This window comes from Vicugna pacos, unplaced genomic scaffold (assembly GCF_048564905.1).
Source record: "Vicugna pacos unplaced genomic scaffold, VicPac4 scaffold_20, whole genome shotgun sequence".
Lineage (NCBI taxonomy): Eukaryota > Metazoa > Chordata > Mammalia > Artiodactyla > Camelidae > Vicugna > Vicugna pacos.
In genome coordinates this window covers 79,763,843-79,788,084 of record NW_027328741.1, presented here as the reverse complement: position 1 = coordinate 79,788,084, position 24,242 = coordinate 79,763,843, and positions in this window count along the sequence as shown.

Sequence of the window (24,242 nt, the reverse complement as noted above, 5' to 3'; positions counted from 1 at the left end):
AGGAGATATAGATATACAAAGATACAGGTTGTTAACAAGAAGGAGGGTAATGAGGTGAGGAAAAGAAAAAGTTGAGGAAAATTAGGAGAGAAAATTTTCCAGTTGCAAATTAAATCAGTCAGGGGCAAGAAATATACTGTATGGGGAATAGTCAATAACTATGAAATATATTTACATAGCAACATATCAAAACTAGATTTTTTCTTGTGATCAGTTTGAAATGTATTAAAATTAGCAAACATTTATTTGTGTAAGAGAAATAAACATAGTGTTATAGATTAAATTACACTTCAAAAACAAACAAACATACTTAAAGAAAAAAATTAGATTTGTAGTTAACAGAGGCAGGGGTTGGGAAAGAAGAATTTGATTAATGCACTCAAAATAATCAAACCTCCATCCAAAAAATGAACGTGTTCTAGGTATGCCCCGTACTAACATGAAAATTACAATTAATACTGCTTTATGTTCAATATGAATGTTGTTAAGATAGTAGACCATAAGTTTTCTCATCACAATCAAAAGACAAATTGTATTTCTTTAAAATTGTATTTATATGAAATAATGAATTCTCCCTAAAGTTGCTATGACATTTATTTCATAATACTTGTAAATCAAATCACTATACTGTGCACCTAAACTTACAAAATGTTTTATGCCAGTTATATCTCAAAAAAGCGGAAGGAAAAATGGTAAGTCAATGGTTATTTTTTCCCATGTCATTTCTCATGACTGTTTTTGCAGCAAGTAAACCTGAGTGATGATATACTTATCCTAGGTAAAGATACTAATAAATAAGTGATTTAAATTAAGTATACATAAAGATAATAATAAAATTAGTGTTTTAACATGCCTTAATCTTTCTTCATTTTCACAGCCCACTGCTTCTGTTGGCATCAAAATTTCACTCTGTGTATTCATCTGAGATTAGGGAATGGATACAAATTTAAAACTGGTTGCTCTTGCTGTGATTGATAAAGTTCACTGTCTCTGACAGATGGTCTCATCTCCCGACAGCATCTGTAAGAAAACAACATGCTAGGTTGCTAAAAAACCAGCATGGTAAAATCTCAGAACTCCTACAGTTCCGAACTCTTTTGCAGTGGGAATGCAATACTGATAAAGACTTGATTTTGGATAACAATTGTGGTGTTTACTCATGGTTGAATTAGTGGATGTGAGGAAAATCACTGAGATCCAAAACAAACATTCTTGCTCAAGTGCTGGGCAAAGATGTGTAAAGGTTCTGCATTATTAGGACTGATGGCTGCTTTCAAAATTATGATTATGCTCACCCTATTCCAGGTAGTCCAAGGAAAGAAAGTTTATTGCAATTTCTAGGTGAACGTGAGTAAGTCAGTGGTTCAGTCTCTATAAATTAGTCAACGGGTGTTCAAAGCCAAAATAAGTTGTGTTAACAATGAGAAAAAAAAAAACTTGGACATAAGCTTAAATTAAAATGGTGACATAGGCCTGTGCTGGGCTCTGGGGACTGGAGAATGTAAATGCCTCAGTCCAATTAAAGGTTTCAGTGGTTTTACCCTAACATCAGCTCGGGATTCAATGGACAGTTAACAATTAATATACTGGGAGAAATATAATCTACCTCTCCCTGATCGGAAGAAAATCTGGGGCTCAATGAAATTCTTAATTCACAGAGATTCTGCCAGATACAGAGGAAAAATTCACTGATGACTCAACTAAGACAAACTTAGTGACTGCTTAACAGTCCATCTTGACACACACACACAGTGGTAGACAGATTTGTAGTATTTAGTGGGAAGAATTCAGTAGGCAGAGCTCAGAGAATAGTTTTCAAAGCACCAGACAACTTTTGTACTTTTGCCAATAGTCTAGCTTTTCTCAGGTTGAAAAGTACAGATGGATAAACAAACAATATTCTTCTTTAGGATTTCATATTTTGAAAATAAACTGTTGCTTTTGACTTATTAGCATACAACCTTGTTAAGATGATCACGGTAAGACCCACAGTCTGATAAGAGAGCTGGAAACTAGCTGCTGAACCAGCCCATCTGAACACCCAGACTGCCAATATAAGCAAAAATATAGCCACCATTAGAATTGAGCTGAAAAAATTAAAACCTTGATGTTTCTGTTGTAGGAAAACCACTGCTGTCCAGACACAGTTCTCCTACTGCAAGTGGGCTCTTCTCTTCTCTTGGTAAAGGTCATATTGGTGGGATGTTGCAAGAATATACCCTGGCCCATTTGCCCATTCTCCCGATTATCAAAGGCTTTCTTCACAACTGGTGACACATTTTCAGGACTAAATATTGTCATTCCAGTCTTGTCAGCTGACACTGACTGCATGATTGTGAGCAGAATCCTCTGGCTACCTGAAATTGCCTACAATTTTTCCAGCATTTCAGGGCATTTCACATTCTGAAAATGATTCACCTTTTATTTTAAATTAATGGGAAATTTTCAAAGACTTCCATGAATATTTCTTGTTTCCTAATATCTGCAGAAATTTGGTATTCTTGAAGTTGGACAAATTTTTAATTCTACAGCCCTCACCTCCTTGTAGTCCACATATTTTAGATTGCAATTTGGTTACTGAATATTACCACCCCAACCAATGGGCTAGTACCCCTTAATTATTTCCTCTGTGAATGTTAGAATGGGCAAAAGTTATGTGGGTTGTATAAACCTACATTAAATGTTTGCACTGGCAGTCTCTTCTGGACAAAATTCTGATTCTAAGAAGTAAATTAATTAGAAGGCAGTATAGTTATTGGTATGGGGAAGAGAATCAGCTATTTTGGGGTGAGAGGGTGATGAAGAGACAGGAAAAATTCCAGCAAATGAGAATGGAATGCTTTAGGCCTCTGGAGGCATGAATAAAGAAAAAAATAATACTTTGTCTCCTGTACCTACCTCCACTTACTGTCTTGTGTGACTAGTCCTTGGGCTATGAAAAGAGCTAGTATGTGGTGAATAGTAAAGAGCATAACGAAATAGTTTGAAAACCATGAGAGTTTTGTTGTTTCAGGAAAGTAGATTTTGCTTAAAGTCAACATGTATTTTTTTTCACTAAATACTAAAATGCATCCTGTGGCATGTGCTGTGATACTGTTCTGGTATCCAAGTTAGACAAGTAAAGGGGGATAGACAGAAAATATCTGGAGGAGGTGGTTTCTGTTCTGAGACTGGGAAAATCTAAGTAGGTAAAAGGAGGACACCCAAAGTCCAAGGATGAGCTGGAGTAAAAGTGGTGAGGTTGGGGCTAACACTGTTGACAAGCATTTGCCTGGATGTATCTCCAGATACAGTGAAACATAAAGATATTCCAAGGTAGTCAGATGCCAGATTTATAAAGAAATGACTAAACTAAGTTGAGTTTGTGCTCTTAGAGTTGGAAAGGCATTAAGTGCCTCCCTGAGGACGTAAGCTTGTCTTTGGCTGGGACATAAAAGCAACATAATGTGTTGACTACAAAATATAGTGTAGACACTTAAGGGTAGGAAATGAAAGCACCAATTGGAATGCTTTGATAACAGCACAAAGAAGACCATAGATAAAATTACATCTTAAATTCTACCACATGCTGAATGTGCCATCTGAGTCTATATCATGTGACTTTTATGATTCCAGGGATGACATAATAGAGACCATGATCCCTGGGCCGGTTTCTGCATTTATCTCCTGTTCCAATCTATTCTAACTTAACGCTTTTTATACTTTCCATGATAACCAAAAACCTCTTAGTACTTTTCCCTCTATCCATGTTTTAGTCTTTTTCCAAATTCTTCCATTTTGCCTTCTTCCTTACAAGAAATTATTTAAATTTACTCCCATATTGTTCCATCAAATGATCATATCAATCCAATATCTTTTTTTTCTTTAAATGTTAACTTAGTCTCCTGTTTAACTCTTAATTCTATTTAAAAAAATATAAGGAAATTACAGTTACACATCTATGTTTATTGTTCAAATAAGAAAATTGCATATATTTGTCGACATTTGCCAACATCAATTTTAATCTTTGTTATCCTGCATAATCGGGTAGTCCTCTAGTAGATCAGTTGTAATAGGATGACGTTCATAAACTGAAGAGGCTGATGATTTGGCCTTGGAAGAGAGGTAGCTGATGTATCAGCTATCACTGGCACTGGAACCGTGGGTTTCTACCTGGTTGAAGTTTAGAAAAATACCTTCATTGACAGATATGTTGTGAAATCTATTTGGAAAAGTAGAAGGCTCCACCATCAGTCCAAAATAATTGCTCTTTATGGGAGACAAGATGCTGTACTGAGAAGTAGAAGTTGTAGTTGTAATGAGATTCACAACACGGCCATTTGCTTCAGTGTAGCTACTTTGGTAGTGCCTGTGGACTGTGGTCAACTCATTTAAAATAGCACGTTGTTCCACTGCAATTTGTTCTGGTGGTCTAAATGACATTGATGATGTAGGAGAAAAATCACCTCTGATCGGGATAGTTTTATCAACAATTATGTGGCTAGTAGAGGGCTTTCTTATTAGAGGAATGTTTAAATTTGCAGAAGGTAAAAATGCACTTTCTCCACTTCTGTCAGTCACAAAACAAGAAATATGATTATCCACATTACCCTCTGCTTTAAATTGCTTCTTGTTGAAATGTTCAGCCAATGAAGATACCAGAGAGGCATATTTAATCCCAACTTTTCTTATTATTCTCACTAAAACCTGGGGTAAGCCTCGTTTAGAATTTGTATTATGATAGAACTGCAGCTACAACCAAAGAGAAAGGTTTTAGTAATATTTTAAAACAAAATACAACACTACAATAAGCATAATAAAACCCTCAGATTTCACGTTTACCACGCAAAGATAATATCATGAAAATATGAACATTACTAACGATACTTTGAAGTTCCTTATTTGGAAAACAAACATTTAAACAGTATCGTCATCAGATTTAAGATGTTAGCATTTGCAGTAATGGTGAATGCCACTTCTCAAAAGCAGCTTTAATACATTTATTTTGATTTCTGATAAGATTCATAGTTGCAAGAAATGTTTCTCATAATCTTGAATACTTAAGTCACTGTCCTTTTTTTAGAAAAAATATTTTAACATTAGTACTTTTATACAATATTCAAAATCTATCTTTACATTTATATTTCCATAGATTGATGTACAAAATAAAATTTTATATGTAAGTTACCAAGTAGTAACTAAAATTTCTAAATACCTTGCTTAAAACAGAGACATTTTTTCTTCTGCCAGGAAGTCTGCTAGACAAGCAGACATTTGAAAATTTTGCCGTAATTTACTAAAACCATAATGGTTAAGCTGTGTAACTAAGCTTTTCATACTTCAAGTTTCAAATATACTGAAAGGGGCCTTTCTTTCCAAAACTTCCTTCTTAAAGACATCTTCATCAATCACTATGGAAGTTCCATTATCGTTCCACCAGATGGATTTAAGTTGGTCACTCCCAGCCATTTTTCAGAGTTTACTTGGAAATGTCAGACAACGAAAATTATTATTTTCATCTTTTTCAGACACAATGTGTGTAACATGGTCTTTTTATCAAGGATTCTTCAAACAAATTCTAAAAAGCATTTCTTCAATCATAGACCTCAAGTCCAAGTCCCCAGAGAATGTTTTGTTACACAATAGAGATCTGCCGCAGATTCCTGAACCAGTTCGTCCAACTTTATTAGACACATCTTCAAATTCTGAGAAACATGTGTCATCTCATATAACTTTTTCTACAGCTACTTTCAAATCTGCATGATTTTGAGCACTGCAGTTTCCAATGCTGCTTTGGCAGGCCTGCACAGATAAACTGCTAGGTCATCAAAATGGTTCTCAACCTGAGTAGCTGTGACATCACAAAACGCCTGGTCTCCTAGTAACTCAAGTGTAACAATCAGCCAATGCTTACTTCTCATTAATCCAGTTAAAATGAAACATAAGATGTTAATTTTTATAGTGTGATCTGCAAATATTATCCCCACAAAATCTTTTTAATAATTTAATTTTGAGGTCTATGAAATAAAACCAATCTCCATCCTTTTTTACACAAATTTATGACAGATGGGTGAACAGAGTATATATAATACACAAAATATATTAAATAATTTTAAAGTTTTTGAATTTAATGTGAAATTTGTGTAAAACATGTAAAGAAAATATATAACAATTTCATTATCATTTGTAATTAATGCGAAACTTAATTTGATTTGGAAATGGAAGTAGGTATTTTTCTGTGTACTTTAAAATCAGTAGCTCAATCTTCAAAACATCAGCAGAATAAATATCAGTTTATCTGGTATGTTTATAAATAAATGGTAAATATTTATGATATAAAATTAGATTAAAATAATGGATCAAATTTAAGAAATCCCAAATGTGGCAATTTTTTTTAAATCGTATTTGAGTGCTATAATAAAAGAAATGAAATTTAATATTCTTCTTTAAAATTACAAAAGAGAAAATCTTATAGTATACTTACAAAAGTTTATTTTTGCTATTCTTTCACTCAGAGGTTTATCAGTCCCTAGAGAAGGAATAAATTTTCTTTTCATCTTTATAATCCATTCTCTTGTGGCTTCTGTTAAGTGTTCCAAAATGATGTTGGTAAATAAACTTATGCACAAGATCCTGGGTTTAATAAGCAGTGACTCAATTAAGGGGCAAATAAACAATCAAAAAACAAAAAAATCAGTATATGCCGGTTGGGGTGGAAAAGTTTAGGTAATGCATTTTAGGAAGCATTATGTTTTTCAGTCCTGAAACAGTTGCCATTTTTAGTAAAATGCGGTATTTTAAGGGAAGAGTTTTGTTCACTAATTGTAAATAAAAGCTATGTTGTGTATCAGTAAACTGTAGTAACACAAGTTCTACCAAAACTCTTATTCTTTATTTAGAAATAAATTCCATTAAACATAAGCCAAATTCAAAATGATTGATAAAATTTTAATTAAATAAATGTACACTCAAGCTACAAATGTAAATTTTCCTTCAATATCTGTAAATTCCATTCTAAACAAATTTTAGCAACCTGAATTCATTGCATATTTTAAGTATTGTAAACAATAGTTGTTTGATTTAGTCCTGATTCATAAATATTATATAAAGTATGCAAATCAATATATGTGATGCCATCCCTTAAAAAACAGAGAATTCAAATTTAAAAATCTCAATAAATGTAGGAAAATTATTGACAGATCTCATCATATCCTTTTTATAAAAATATTCTTAACAAATTCTCTTCAGATAAAATGTAACTAAACATAAAAAAAGCCATACATGAAAAACCCATGATTAACATCAAGTTCAATGTTAACATACAGGAAGGTTTTCCTCTGGTCCAGTAATAAGAGAAAGTAGCTCATTCTCACAAGTCCTAAATTAAACTACTAGAAGTCCTAGCCAGAACAACTACTTAAGAAAAAATAAAAAGGCATCCAACTTGTAAAACAGCAGTAAAATTTTTACAGATGACATAATTATACATAGATGGAAAACTCCATATACTCCTCCATTGACCATTAGAAATAATGAACAAACTTAGTAAACTTGCAGAATTCAAAATCAATGTACAAATATCCGTTGCCTTTTTAAAAAGTAACAACACATTATCAGAAAGAGAATTTAGGAAAACAATTGTGTGTATATTTATAACAAAAAGAATAAAATAGGAATACATTTGATAATGAAATAAAAGATCAAATCATAGATGTATAAATTACAGGTGAAAGAAATATAAGTAAACAAAATAAATAGAAAGATATTTTGTGCTTATGGATTGTATACAATTTGAGGAATTATTCTATTCTGTCTTTTACATGTTCAATCTCTCCAGCACTACTTAATGAGGAGTATGTCTTTTCTACATTTTATACTCTTGCTTCCATTTTCATGGGTTAATTGATCAAAGGTGTGAGGGATTATATCTGGTTGCTCTATCCTCTTCTATTGATTGGTGTCTGTTTTTGAGCCAGTATCATGCTGTTAAAATTACTAAAGCTTTGTACGACTGTTAAACATCAGAGAAATTTACACCATTAGATTTAATAAACTTTTTCAAGATTATTTATGCAACTCATGATCTTAGTTGTTACATATAAATTATGAAATTATCTTTTGTATTAAATGGAAATATCTAATGGGTATTTTGACATGAATACTAAATGTAGATTCCTTTGAGTAGTATGGTTGTTTCAACCACATTGTTTCACATCATTAACATAAGAGATCTTTTCACTTTTTTGGATCATTTTTAATTTCCTCCATCCATGTTTTCTATTTTTTAACTAATAGATTTTCTCCTAATTTGTTAACTTCATTACTAGGTATTCTTTACATATATATATTATTATATATATTATATTTGTAAACATGTGTCCTACACAAATACAACAGACAGAAGGCAGTGGCAAAACATATTCAAGTCCTGAATGAAAGAAAGCTGTAATCTAAGATAATTTATCAAGCAAGGCTATCCTTTAGAATAGAAGGAGAGATAAATAAATTCCACACAAGCAAATTCTAAAATAATTTAGCAACAGAGAAAGAAATAATGAAAGATCTACTCTAAAAAAAAAAGCAGGATTCTATAGAAAGGAGAAAGGCATACTTAGGCAATAGCTACAATGACTTACAATAGGATAAACATGATGTAAAACAGGACATCAAAATTTTTAAATATCAGAGAGTGAAACAGGCAATACAGAGTATTTTCTTCTTGTTTCTGTTCTCTGTATGATGGGTTAGAATTTGGATTCTTATCAGTTAAAACAAACTGATATAATAACGGGTCAATATACATACAAAACAGGGTAACCGTAAGTCAAAAGTTTACAATTAATTCACAAAGCAAAAAAGAAACCAAGATAATAAAAAAGAAAACATATCAAGCCACAAAAAGAAAGAGAAATGAACAAAAAAGATATACCAAGTCAACTGGAAAATGAAGTTCAAAATTTAAATAAACAGCAGTCTATCAATAATTATAACAAATGTTAATGGACTTAGTGCTTCAATCAAAAGTTATATATTGTCATATGGGATAATATAACAAGACCCTACATTATGAAGCATACAAGAGACCCACTTTAGTAAGAGGAACAAATATCATTTGAATGTCAGAAGATGGAAAAATATATTCCATGCAAATGGACATGACAAGAATGCAGGGCTAGCAGTACTGACTTCACTCAAAATAGACTTTACAAGAAAGGCCATAGAGAAAGATAAACAAGGACATGATATAATGATTAAAGGAGCAACACACAATTAGGATATTATACTCATTAATATATATGCACTCAATATTAGAGCACCTAAATACATAAAGCAAACACTAATAGATGAAAAGGAAGAAATCGATGGGAGCACAATCACAGTAGGAGATTATAACTCCCCATTACCATCACTAGATTGGTCTTTCAGACAGAAAATTAATAAGGGAACAAAGACACTGAAAGATGCAATAAAATAATTGGAGTTGGTTGATATTTTCAAAACAGTACTTGGCCCCAAAACAGATTATATATTCTTTTCCAGTGCACATGGGACATTTTCTAGGAAAGATTATGTAATCAGGCACAGAAGAAGCCTCAACAAATTTAAGAAGATAAAAATTATTTCAAGCATCTTTCTCAGTATACAAACATGAAACTAGAAATCAATGAAAGAAAAACAGGGAGAAAAAATGACAGTATGTAGATTAAAAAACATGCTACTAAAACAAGGGAGGGAGGTGAAGATTTAAAAGAATAAATTAAAAAATATCTTGTGAAATATGGCAAAACACTACACAAAGTCAATTGAATACCGTTAAAACAGGTTTAAGAGGGAATTTCATAGTGACAAGGCCCTCCTTATATAAGAAGAGCAATTTCCAAAAAAATAATCTAACGTTCTTTGTAAACTATCATGAAAAGTAGAACAAAACCAAAAGTAAGCAGAAAGAGGGAAATAATAAAGATCAAGGAAGAAAGAATTGAAATAGAGATTAAAAATAGAAAAAATCAATCAACAATTTTTTGAAATAGTAAACATAATTGACAAATCTCTGGACAGGCTCACCAACAAGATAAAAGGGGGAACACAAATAACATAAGAAATGAAATTGGAGAAATTACAAAGAGCACAACAAATTTGCATAATATCATAAGAGAATACCATGAGCAACTGTATGGAAACAAACTGGATAACCAAGAAGACATTGAGAAGTTTCTGGAAATATTAGCCCAACATTTTTGCATCAAGAAGAAATTGACCATTTGAACAGAAAGATCACAAGAAATGGAATAGAATTATCAATAAAATAAAAAATCTCTGCAAGCAAACATTCAGACACAAATAGCTTCACTGGGGAATTTGACCCAACATTCAAGGAAAAATCCATACCAGTCCTCCTCAAACTCTTCCAAAAAATTGATATGGAGAGAGTACTCCCTATCTCACACCATAAGGCCAACATCAAACTGATACCAAAACCAGACAAAGACAATACCTCAAAAGAAAACTATAGGCCAATATCCTTGATAAACATAGATGTAAAAGTCTTTAAGAAATTATTGACAAAGAGAATCGAACAGCATGCAAAAAAAGATTATACTCCATGGACATGTTAGGTGCATATCAGGAACACAAGGATGGTTCAACATATGCAAATCAATCAATCAATTGTGATACACCATATCAACAAAAGAGAGGAAAAAAAACACATGAACATCTCAGTAGATACAGAAAAAGCATTTAATAATATTTAACACCTTTTTGCAATAAAAGCTCTTATCACAGTGGGCATAGAGGGACCATATCTCAACATTATGAAAGCTATTTATGACAAATATATAGCCAGCAAAATACTCAATAGTGAAAAACTGAAACCCTTCCCATAAAAACCTGAGACAAGACAAGGTTGCCCATTCTCACAATTTCAACTCAATATAGTCTTGGAAGACCTAGCCACAATGATCAGGCAAGAAACAGAAATAAAAGTATTCAGACTGGAAATGAAGAGGTAAAATTGCCACGATATGCAGACATGACCCTATATAGAGAAAACTGTAAAAGCTTCACAAAAAATTACTTAGGCTAAAAAAGGAACTGGGCAAGGTACTCAGAGTAATGTACAAAAACAAATTGCATTTCTTTACACTACCAAAAAATCAACAGGGAAACAAAGTATAGAAACAAACACTTTTATAAGTGCACCCAAAACTATTAAATGCTTAAGAATATATCTGAACAAGGAGGTAAATAACTTATTCATGGACAACTAGAAAACATTGATTGTGGAAATCAAAAAAGATTTGAAGAATTGAAAAGTTACCCAATGGACTTGTAATGGAAGAAACAACATTGTTAAAATGGCCATACTGCCAAAGGCAATCTACAGACTTAATGTGATTTCCTATAAAATTATGCAGAACATTTCTTTTTAGGCCTGAAACAAATGATCCAAAGATTTACACAGGGTCATAAAAGATCCATAATTTCCAAAGCAATATTCAAGAAAAAAAAAGAGGCTGGAGAAATAAACCACCAGATCTCCACAAACTATTGCAGAGATACAATAATCAAAACTATATTATATTGGTACAGACACAGGCATGTGGACAAATGGAACAGAATACAGGGACTAGGAATAAATCTACAGGCCTATGTTTTATTAATCTTTAACAGAGTATCCAGGAATATGACAGAGAAAAGGCGATATCTTCACCAACTGGTGTTGGGAAATCTGGATAGCAGCATGCAGAGCAATGGAGTTAGAACACTCCTTCACTCCATACACAAGAATAAACTCAAAATGGCTTGTAGACTTAAATGTAAGTCAAGACACAGTAAATCTCCTAGAAGAAAACATAGGCAAAACACTCTGACATAAATCTCAGCAATGATCTCCTAGAACAGCCTACCCAGGTAATGGATGTAAGAGCAAAATTAATAAATGGGACCTAATTAAACTTATAAGCTTTTGCACAGCAAAGGGAACCATAAACAAAGCAAAATGACAACCTACACGATTAAAGAAAATATTTAGAACTGATGCAACTGACAAAGGCTAAATTTCCAAAATATAAAGACTTCATACCACCTAATAATAATAATAAAAAAAGCAAGAAACCCAATCTGAAAATGGGCAGAAGCCCTAAACAAGCAATTCTCCAATAGAGACATACAAATGCAACACAGATACATGAAAAAAAAAATTGCTCACTATCATTATCAGAGAAGGGCAATTCAAAACTATAATGAAGTATCACCTCACAATAATCACAATGGACATTATTCAAAAGTTCACAAACAATAAATGCTTGGGAAGGTGTGGAGAATTTGAACCCTCCTACACTGATGGAAGGAATGTAGATTCATGCAGTCATTGTGGAATCCAGGATGGGGATTCCTCAAAAGAATAAAAATAGACTTAACATACAATCCAGCAGTCCCACTTCTGGGTATATATCAAAGAGAACTCTAATTCAAAAAGACACCTGCACCCCAATGTTCTCAGCAGTGCTATATACAACAGCCATGACATGGAAGCAACCTAATTGTCCAACAACAGATGACAGTAATCAGAAGTTATGCCATATTTACACAATGGAATACTATTCTGCAATAAAAAATGAAAAAACAATGGCATTTGCAGCAAAATGTATGTCCCCAATAAGTGTCATTCTCATTGAAGTAAGCCAGAAAAAGAAAGGAAAATAATACATTACATGACATATGTGGAAACTTAAAAAAATTTTGGATGAGAACACAGTGATTTCACCTACAAAACTGAAGCACACATGCAGATCTACTGAACAATTTTATGATTACTGCAGAAAGGGGCAGTGAGAGGATATATTTGGGAGCTGTATATTTATACATGTTATCCACTATATATAAAAATAGATTTTTTTCAAAATTTCTTTCGTATGACACAGGGTAGTAACTTAAATAACCTGAAGAAACCTTTAATATGCACACAAATGTTTGCATGCACGGGAAAACTGTGCTATACCCCACAGATTGACACATTGTAAATGGCAATAATTGAATGATAAATAAATGAATAAATATGTAAATAAATAAATAAATAAATAAATAGTATCTAAATAGAAAATATTTAATAATAAATGAAATACAATAATTCACACTACTTATCTTTACACCTCAAGAATCTAGGAGAAAACAGAAAGAATAAAGAATAAAATTGAATGAATCAGAGTAAGGCAAATAAGAGAAATAATTGAAAAGATAAAAAAAAACCTAAGTCTGTAAACATAAAGTGGACAAACGTTTAGGTTGACTTAGAAAATAAGACTCAAATAAATTCAGAAATAAAAGAGAAGATATAAACACTGATTTTGTAGAGATGCAAAGCATCATAAGAAATTACCACAAGCCAAAGATTTGAATGACTTTGAACAAAAGACAAATTTCCAGTAACATATGTCTTCCAATACTGAATCAAGAAGAATTAAGAAAGATAAATAGAGCAAAAGTGTGCATGAGTAAATCAATAATCCAAACTCCCCAAACAAGAAAATATTTACAAGATGACTTTACTGGTGAATTCTGCGATACATTTGAAAACAATTTTTCACCAATTCTTCCACAATTCTTCCAAGAATTTGAAGGGTGTGAAAGAATCGAAACATGATTTATGAAGCCAGTATTATTTGCATAACAATGCTAGAAAGGACATTATATGCAAAATATAGGATATTATCCCTGATGAACATATGTGACAAAATTCTCAACAAAACAAAAACAAAATGAATTCAACAACACATTTAATGTATAATACACATACATGAGTAAAGGGGTTTATCCCTGGGTTTAAGGATACTGGAAAATATTCAAATCAATAAAGGTGATATGCCACACTTATAGAATGAGAAATAAAACTCAATAATCATCTCAATAAGTGCAGAAAAAACATTGTATATAATGCAACATTCTTTTAAGTTACTTCCAACAAATTAAATTAACCCTGTCAGTGGCACGATATCATATACACACAAACACTGTGTGGACAAAAGTGGAGCAGTTCACTGTTTATTGATTCTTAGAAGAAGGGTTTATATAGGACATGCACAATGCCTCACATATCATCTTAGTTATAACAATGTTAATAATCTTAAGCTATTTATGTCCCCATGCTCCTTCAGTAAGCACAGGATGTTAAATGATCAAGGATTGTTTTAAAGTTCATCATGGAACTTCATTAAGTAGGCCATCTCTTATCCAGCCGGCTGTGCCTGTCTTAGGTTGTCCTTCTATGAGGAACTTACACAGCATAGGCTATATAGCCATCCATACTGGATGCATTGATTAGGCAATTTATTATCCAGCCTAGATATGTGACATTCCTCACAGCTTTTTTAACAGTTCAGCCCAAGGGCTTATTTTTTAGATCCTTCAGACAGGGGCCTACTAACCCAACATCCCTTGACAGAAAAAATATATGGAGAAAATTTGATGTTTATATGCAATGGAATCAATATTTTGCATTCCTATCAACAGTGTCCATGGGGTATCTTTTTTCCACAATCTCACTATCATCTATTTTCTTTTTGATGAGAGCCTTCTGGCAAGTGTGTGGTCTTGTCTCACTTTTGGTATATGACTTTCCTAATAATTTATATCTCTGAACATAATTTCATGTGTCATTTCGCCAACTGTATGTTTTCTACAGAAAATTGATTCAGATCTATCTCTTCAGTTCCTATGGACTTTTTTTAGTTGGTTCATTTGGTATTTTTGTTGTTGCTGTGGGGTAAGGGTTTGCCATAAATTTTGGATATTAACACTAGATTGGAAATTATTACTTGCATATATATTCTCCCATTGTGTTTGTTGAGTTCTCATTTTATTGATCATTTCTTCTGTAGTGTAAATCTGTTTAGAGTGATACAATCGTATTTTGTTAGTTTTGTTTCTGCTTCCCTTGCCAGAGGAGACATATGAAGAATCATATTAAATCCAATGTCACAGTGTAATTCTTATATTTTACCCTAGTATTCTTTGTTTTCAGGTTTTATGTTTTATATGCCCAGGAGTGTGATTGCTGTGTCACATGATAGGTCTATTTTTATTATGTAAAGGAATTCCCATACTGTTCCCAAAGTGGTTGCACCAATTTTCATTCCCACCAACAGCGATGGAGAGTCCCTTTTTCTCCACAACCACCCCATTCTTTATTATTTGAAGACATTTTGATGACAGGCCTTCTCTATAGTGTGAGGTAAAATATTATGTTATTTTTGTCTTCGCTTTGTATAGTGATTAGCAATGTGAGCATGTTTTACTTTTCCTGTTTGTCATCTGTGTGTCTTCTTTACAGAAATGTCTTCTGCTCATTTTCTGTCTGAGTTGTTTGTAGAGTTTTGAAATGGAGTTGTATGAAAGATGTGTGTATTTCAGAAATTAGCCTCTTGTTGATTGCATTGTTTCCTAATGTTTTCTCCCATTTGGAAGTTCATCTTTTCATTTTATATATTTTGCTACTTAGAAGCTTTTAAATTTAATTAGGTCCTATTTGTTTATTTTGTTTTTAAAGTTTTCAGCTTGGGAGAGTGACATAAGAAAATTTTACTTCAGTATATGTCTTGTTTTGCTTATGTTAGTTTCCAGGAATTTTATTTTGTCATGCATTAGATTCAGATATATAAATAATTTTGAGTTTATTTTTGTACAGTGTGAGGGAATGTTCTAATTTCATTGATTAACATGTATCTGTCTAGCTTTCTCAACAGCACTTACTGAAGAATGTCTTAAAGGCATTGTATATATTTGTTTCCTTTGTCATAGTTTAGTTGACCATAGGTGTGATGTCTTATTTCTGCCTCTGTGTTCCATTCTAGTGATATAGATGTTTATTTGTTTTCCAGCATTGTGCTGTTTTGATTACTGTATTTTTTAATATAGTCTTAGATCTGGGAGAGTTATGGGTTATGCCTCTAACTTTGTTCTTTTACCTCATTGTTACTTTTGCAGTTCTTGTTCTTTTGCATTTCCATACAAATCATAGGACTGTTTTTAGTTCTGTGGAAAATAACATGCAGCTCGATCTGAATCACTTTATATCTGTAGACAACTTTTGTAGTATGTATATTTAAACAATATTTATTCCTCTTAACTAAGACCTTGAGATTTCTTTCCATTTCTTTGCATCCACTTCAAATTTCTTTATCTTCATTTTATTATTTTTTTATAGGTTTTTCATTTTTTGTTCTGATTTCATATGGATCTTATAAAATTATGGAATATTTAATTTTTAGTGTAAAGAAATGTGACAGTTTTTGTATATTAATCATGAATCATGCTGCTTTGCTAAATGTGTTTATTAGTTTTAGTTCTTTTAGTTTGGAGAATCTTTAGGGATCACTATATAAATTATTATGTCATCTAAAATAATAAAAGTTTTACTTCATTCAATCCAACTTGAATAGCTTTTTGTCTTGTCCAAATGCCGTTGCTAGAACTTCCCATACTGTGTTTAATAGAAATTGTAAGAGTGGACATCCTTGTCTTATTCCTTAATTTGGCTTTCAGTTTTTCACTTTTGCATATTATGTTGTCTGTGGGTCTGTAATTAATGACTTTAGTTATGTTGAGATATATTTCCTGAATCCTACATTGCTAAGAGGTTTCTGTCATTGTTGCTGATGTTGCTGTTGTTGTTGTTACTGTATTTGCTGTCTTAATGAATAAAAGTCGAATTTTATGAAATGCTTTTTATGGATTTATTGGGATGACCATTTCTTTTTCTCTTTTTGTTTTGTTAATTTGGTGTATCAAACTGATTGATTTGTAAATGTTGAACATCTCTTCTGACCCTGCAATGAATCCAAGTACATCATGGTGTATGTATTGCTGGATTTAGTTTGCTAATAATATTTTGTAGAATTTTTGCATGTAATTCTATCAAATATAATGGCTTGAAATTGCATTTGCCCATTATTTTTATGTTGGTTTTGATATCAGGGTGATGAAAGCTTCATAGAATTAATTTGGGAGTTTCCCACATCTTTACTAAGTTTGAATAGTTTGAAGAGTATAAGTTTTGATTTGTATTTTTGTACAGTTCTCCACGGGAGTTGTTTAAATCTGCACTTCTATTCATTGATTTTTTTTAAATGCAGATTCTATCTTTCTTGTAGCACACAGAATGTTCAAATTATTTGTTTCTCCTAATCTCTGTCTCCTTCTAGACATTTGTCTATTTCTTCTAAGTTGTCCAGTTTTTATGCATGTAAATTTTGACAAAATTATCCCTTTTTTGTATACCTGAGGTAACAATTGTTATTTCTCTTCTTTTATTTCTTAATTTATTTCTTTGGATCATCTACCTTTTCTTCATGATGCACCTGGCTAGAGGTTTATTAATTTGCTTATCTCAAAAGAAAACATAAAACAAAATCTTGGTTCTATTACTCTTTTGAATAGATTTTTATTCTCTATAATTTATATTTACCCCTGTAATATTTAGGATAATTTTTTTTCATTTTTACCTTTTTTATTGATTTACAGTCATTTTACGAAGTTGTCTCCAGTTCCAGAATAGAGCACAATTTTTCATTTAAAATGAACATATGTGCATTTGTTGTCCCATTTTATTGTCTTTGAACTGCTGTATGAACTTTTGTACTTTTCCCTGTGCTATACAGTGCAATACTGTTTATCTATTCTACAATTTTGCTATCCCAGTCTATCTCTTCACACCCAACACTCCATGGCAAACAAAACTTTGTATTGTATGTCTGCTGTCTATTCCTTTTTTTATTTGTGCTTTTTTTGTTTTGGTTTGGTTTTTTTTTTAGAGCCATCTCATATGGCATTTTTATTTCTCTTTCTGTCTTAATTTACTTAGACTGATTTTCTCCAGGAGCATCCTTGTTGCTAAAAATGGCATTATGTTGATGGTTTATATGGCTGACTAGTATTCCACTGTATTAATATACCACCTCTTTTTTATGCAGTCTACTGTCGATGGACATTTAGGCAGTTTCCATGTCTTGGCTATTGTAAATAGTGCTGGCTATGAAAATTGGGCTGCAGGTGTCATCCTGAAATAGATTTCCTTCTGGATTTAAGGATTCCTGGGTCATATGGTATTCTATTACTAGGATTTTGAGGAATCTCCTGCTTTCCACATTGGCTGCACCGAACTGCATTGCAACCAACAGTGAAGGACTGTTCCCTTTTCTCCACAGCCTCTCCAGCATTTTGTCATTTGTGGATTTTGGAATGAAGGCCATTCTAACTGGTGTGAGGTGATATCTCACTGTAGTTTTGATTTGCATTTCTCTGATAATCAGTGATATTGAGCATTTTCTGATGTGCCATTTGACCATTTGTATGTCTTCCTTGGAGAATCGCTTGTTTAGGTTTTCTGCCCATTTTTGCATTGGCTTGTTTATTTTTTCTTATTCAGTTGGATGAACTGCTTATATGCTCTGAAGTTCAAGCCTTTGTCTGTTTCATATGCAAATTATTTTTCCCATTCCGTAGGTGGTCTTTTTGTTTTACTTCATGTTTCTTTACTGTGCAGAAGCTTGTAAGTTTCATTAGGTCTCATTTGTTTATTCTTACTTTTATTTCTTCTATGAGAAAAATTTTGAGACTTATTTCAGATAGTGTTTTGCCTATATTTTCCTCAAGGAGGTTTATTTTATCTTGTCTTATGTTTAACTCTTTGATTCAGTCTGAGTTTATTTTTGTGTGTGGTGTTCTAGCTCCATTGGGAGTGTTCTAGCTTCATTGATTTACATGCTGCTCTCCAGTTTTCCTAACACCATTTGCTGAAGTGTCTGTCTCTATTCCATTGTATTTTCTTGCCTCCTTTGTCAAAGATTAATTGACCAAAAGTTTGTGGGTTCATTTCTGGGCTCTCTATTCTGTTCCATTGGCCTATATGTCTGTTTTCCTACATATACAGTGCTGTCATGTTGACTGTAGCTCGATAGTATTATCTGAATCATTAGCATAAAGAATTACCACTGATTTTTGAACCTTAATCTTGTAACCTGCTACCTTGCTGAATTCTTTGATCAGATATAGTAGTTTTTGTTTGGTTCTTTAAGGGTTTTCTATATATAGTAACATATTATCTGCATATACTGAGAATTTTACCTCTTCGTTTCCAAATTGCATCCCTTTTAATTCTCTCTCTTGTTTGATTGCTGATGCTAGGACTTCCAAGTTTATATTGAGTTGGAGTGGTGATAGTGTGCATCGTTGTCTTTTCCCAGATTTTAGTGGGAAGATTTTAACTTTTTCACCATTGAGTACTATGCTAGCTGTAGGTTTGTTATCTATAGCTTTCATGATGCTGAGATATGTTCCCTCTATGCCCACTTTAGTGAGAGTTTTTACCATACATAGGTATTAAATTTTATCAAATGCTTTTCCTGCATCTATTGAGATGATCATGTGGTTTTGGTCCTTTCTCTTGTTGATGTGCTGTATTACATTGATTGATTTGCATATGTTGAACCACCCCAGTGTCCCTGGTATTATCCCCATTTGGTCATGATGTATAATCTTTTCTCTGTGTTGTTGGATTCTGCTTGCTACTATTTTGGTGAGGATTTTGGCGTCTGTGTTCATCAGTGATTTTGGACAATAATTATTTTTTTTGGTATTGTCTTTTCCTGGTTGTGGTGTCAGGGTGATTGTGGCTTCATAGAATGACTTTGGGAGTATTCCTTCCTTTTCAATCTTCTGGAGGAGTGTGAGAAATCCTGGTATGAGTTCTTCTTTGTATGTTTGGTAGAATTCCACTGTGAAGCCATTCAGTCCTGGACTTTTATTTGTAGGGACATTTTTTATTGCTATTTTGATTTCATTTCTAGTGCTCTGCTCGTTCAAAGGGCCAGTTTCTTCTTGATTCAGTCATGGTGGACAGTATGTTTCCAAAAACTTGTCCACCTCCTCTAGGTTATCCAGTTTGTTTCCATAAACTATTCATAATATTCTCATATGATATTCTGTATTTCTAATTTATTTGTTGTAATTTCTCCATTCTCCTATCTTATTTTGCTAATTTGTGCTCTCTCTCTTTTCTTCTTATTGAGTTTTGCCAGAGGTTTGTTGATTTTACTTACTTTTTCAAATAACCACAATTTGGAATGGATGATTATTTTCTTATGGTTTTTTCAATCTCTATTTATTTCCTCTGCAATATTTATGATTTCTTTCCTTCCGCTGCCATTTGGGTTTTTTTCTTCTTGTTTTTCTAGTTCAATTTGCTATTGGGTTTAATTGTTTATTTCTGTTTGTTCTTTTTTGAGGTAGGCCTGTATCACTATAAACTCCCCTCTGAGCACTGCTTTTGCTGTGTCCCATAAATTTTGTGTGGTTTTGCTTTCATTTTCTTTGTCTCAAGGTAATTTTTCATTTCAGCTTTGATTTCTTCTTTGACTCATTCATTTTTTAGTAACATATTGTTAACTCCCCATGTTTTCCGTTTGTTCTCATTTTTTTCTCTGTTGTTGATTTCTAGCTTCATGGCATTGTGTTCAGAAAAGATGCTTGAGGTAATTTCTATCTTCTTAAAATTGCTGAGGATTCTTTTGTGCCCAAGTACATTATGAATCCTGGAATATGTCCCATGTGAACTTGAAAAGAATGTATATACTATTATGTGGGGTGTGTAATGCTCTGAAAATATCCACCAAGTAATATTTCTATTGTATTATTTAACTTCTCTGTTGCCTAATTTATTTTCTGTCTCGATGATCTCTCTAGTGAAGTTAATGCAGTGTTGAAATCTACAACAATGATTAGATTCCCATCACTATCCCTCTTTGTATCTGTTAGTAATTATTTTATGTACTAAGGTACTCCTCAATTTGGTGCATATGTATTAATGAGTGTGCTATCCTCATTTTGTATAACTCCTTCAATCATTATAAAATGTCCTTCTTTATCTTTCTTTATGGCCTTTGTTTAAAGACTATTTTGTCTGAAATCAATACTACAACACCTACTTTTTTGGCTTTTCCATTCGTATGGAATACCCTTTTCCATCCTTTTACTCTCAAACTATATGTGTCCTTCTCCCTGAAGTAGGTCTCTTGTATGCAGCATATTCACGGTTCTTGCTTTATTATCAAGCCTGCCACTCTATGACATTTGACTGGAGCATTTAGCCCATTAACATTTACAATAATCGATGATATGTTTGTGTTTATTGCCATTTTGACCTTATCTTTTCAGTAGATTTGTTATTTCCTCTTTGTTCTTTTCATCGTCCTATTATGGTTTGGTCATTTTACTTTGCATTATCATGAAGTTTATTTAGTTTTAGTGACACTCTGATAAGTTTTTGTCTTGTTGTTACCCTTTTATATAAGTCTTTTAGACCATTTCTATAACTGCTTTTATTAAACGGATAGTAACATGATCTCAAACCCATCCTCCCGAGAGCAAAATTTTGTAAAAGAAAGACCAAAAAAGTAAATTCTCCATTATCCTGCCTCCCTCTCAAACTCTCAATTATTTGTATATCTTGTTTTAAAATTTAGTGTTTATTTTATTTATAATTAATGAGTTATCACATTTCCAGCTGTGAGATTCATATTTCTGTAGCATCCTGCTGCTTTTCTTTTTAGAGTAGAACTTTCAGTATTTCTTTTAGCATGGGTCTAGTGTTGCAAAACTGTTGTAGCTTTTTCTTGTCTGTGAAATCCTTTTTGTCTCCTTCTACCATAAATGAAAACCTTGCTATTTAAAGTATTCTAGGGTATACCTTTTTTTCATTCAGTACTATGAATAAATCTTGTCACTCCATTCTGGCCTTTAGTATTTGTGTAGTGAAATAAGCTGTGAGTCATATAGTGATTCCCTTGTAACTCACTCTTTGCTATTCTCTTGCTGCCTTTAGGATCATTTCTTTATCCTTGACTCTGGCCATCTTAATTATATGTCTTTGTGTGAGTGTATTTGGGTTCTTCCTGTTTGGGACACTCTGAGCTTCCTGTATTTGGATATCTGATACCTTCTTTAAGTTTGGGAAGTTCTCAGTCATGATTTCTTCAAACACTTTTGCAATCCCCTTTGATCTTACCTCCCCTCTGGGACTTCTATCATGCCAAGATTGGCATGCTTTCTATTCTCTCATAGGTCCCTTATGCTTTTTTCATTTGTTTCTCATTGTTTCTCTTGTAGCTGTTCTGATTCTGTGCTTTCTATTGTCCTGTCTTCTTAGTCACTAATTCATTCCTCTGCATTATCTAGTCAGCTTTGAGATACTTTTAGATCATTACTCATCTCAGTTTACGGGTTTACCTATTCTACTTGGCTCTTCTTTATAGCTTCCATTTCATTTTTGACATATTTTATATCTCTGACCACTATCTTTTATTTCCTTCAGTAATTTGATCACCCCTTTTTTGAAATCTTGATTTAGTAGGCTATTGATGTCTATTACACTGATCATTCTTTCAGCGGATTTCTCTTGTTCTTTTATTTGGGAATGGTTTGACTGCTTTTTCATCTTGCTCCTACCTCTCTGGCACTGTGGCTTATGGAGTATCAGTTATCTAATGTGGTCCTAAAGGAGTTTATCTACCTAATGCCTATGTAGTAATACAACTTAGAAAATAGAAAAAAGAGAGAGAGAGATAAAGAATTTTAAAGAAGGGGAAATAAATGTTTGAAGACAATGTATAATGCATAATATAAGAGGAAGTTGAAGCAGAGTTTTGAAAAATAATTGTAATAAAAATATTTTTTAAAAATGTCAAAGGGATTAAAATGGGTGTATATATAATTGAATAAGTAGTAAAAATTAAGAGGGTAATAGAAAATGGAAGAGGTAATAACAGATTAAAACAAGGGTGTGGTCTGTGTCCTCCTGGAGACTGGGTACATTTAATGTGAAGTCTTTCTTTATTCATCCTGCTATGGAAGTTCATCTTCCTGTTTTCAGAGGCTTTCCATTGGAGCCCCCATTTGTGCTGCTCCCAGTGCCTGTCTGCAAGCCGATCACTCCTACACCCAACACTGCATCTGGAGCAGCTCTCTTTACTGTGGGCTGCTTGTCACTGCCTTGTCCGATGCTGCAGTCAGATGTTGCAGACTGACCAGGCAGGAGTGTGCATCATGCCCTCTCCTAGCACCATGGTCAGGGGCTGAATTCCAGCCCAAAATTTGGGGGGCCACACACCCCATCAGGGTGCCAGTTGCTCCGCTGCTGTGAGCCACTGTACGATCTGTCTTGGGTTTGCACACCAGAAGTGGGCTCAGGGAAGCCTGAGGAACAGCCCTGTCCCTGATCTGGCCCAAAAGCCAGCTGCTTGTTTGCCTTGGTGATGCAAGTTCTCTGAGAAACCAGGTTAGAAGAATCCTATCTGCCTCAGGATGTAGAGAAGTCTCCATCTGGCTCTTAAGGCTTCTAAATCCTTAGACATGGATGCAGATTTTGCACCCACTGCTGCCTGGGTGCAAAGCACCAGAAGGTATTGTGTCTGAACCCCAACTCTCTTCACCTAGAAACGTTTGCAGATTTTCAGAGATGGCTAAGTACCCTTCCCCCTACAGGGCACATCTGCCCTGTTGCTTCATGGAGTGCCCAGGTTGTCTTGCTCTGTACAGCCACAGCAATGGCACACAGCAACATGCATTCCCCAGGACTGCCTCAGTGCAGCCATCCCCAACTTCCAACCAGCTCATGCTGCATGGCCCTGCCCCCAGCTTCTTGGCTGCATTTTGGCTGGGTGTCTGTGCCTGTTTACTTAGTTCTGTCAGTCAACTTATACTCTGTACAGATTCAAGGCTTGGAAGCTCCCCCTCCATCCTGCCAAACTCTCAGTTGGAGAGGGGAGACACAGTGAATGAATGCCTGTCCTTCTTAGCTGCTCCCTCCCTGTGGAGCTTGTCCCAATCTGTTTTGCATTTTCTTCTTTCTTTCTTCCTTTTCTCCTGCCAGATTTATTGCATCTTTATCTTTTGAAGGGGACAATGTTATATCAGAGATCTGCAGATTCTCTGGATAGCTGAGTGGGTCTGTGGATGAGATTTGGTGCATTTGAGGGAAAGGGTTAGCTATGAGTATCCTTCTCCTGCAACATCTTGTCTTCCCCCACAAAATATTGTCACTTTATGGTGGAAGATAAACACAGCCAGGAAATAAAAGTAAAAGTTATTTGATGGAAATGACAAGAAAGTGCACCTTGCAATGCTCAAATCATACAAAATACATTTTAAAATAAGGTTCACAATGAAAGATTAATATGAGATTAAATAAAGAAAAAGAGATCAATGTAAAA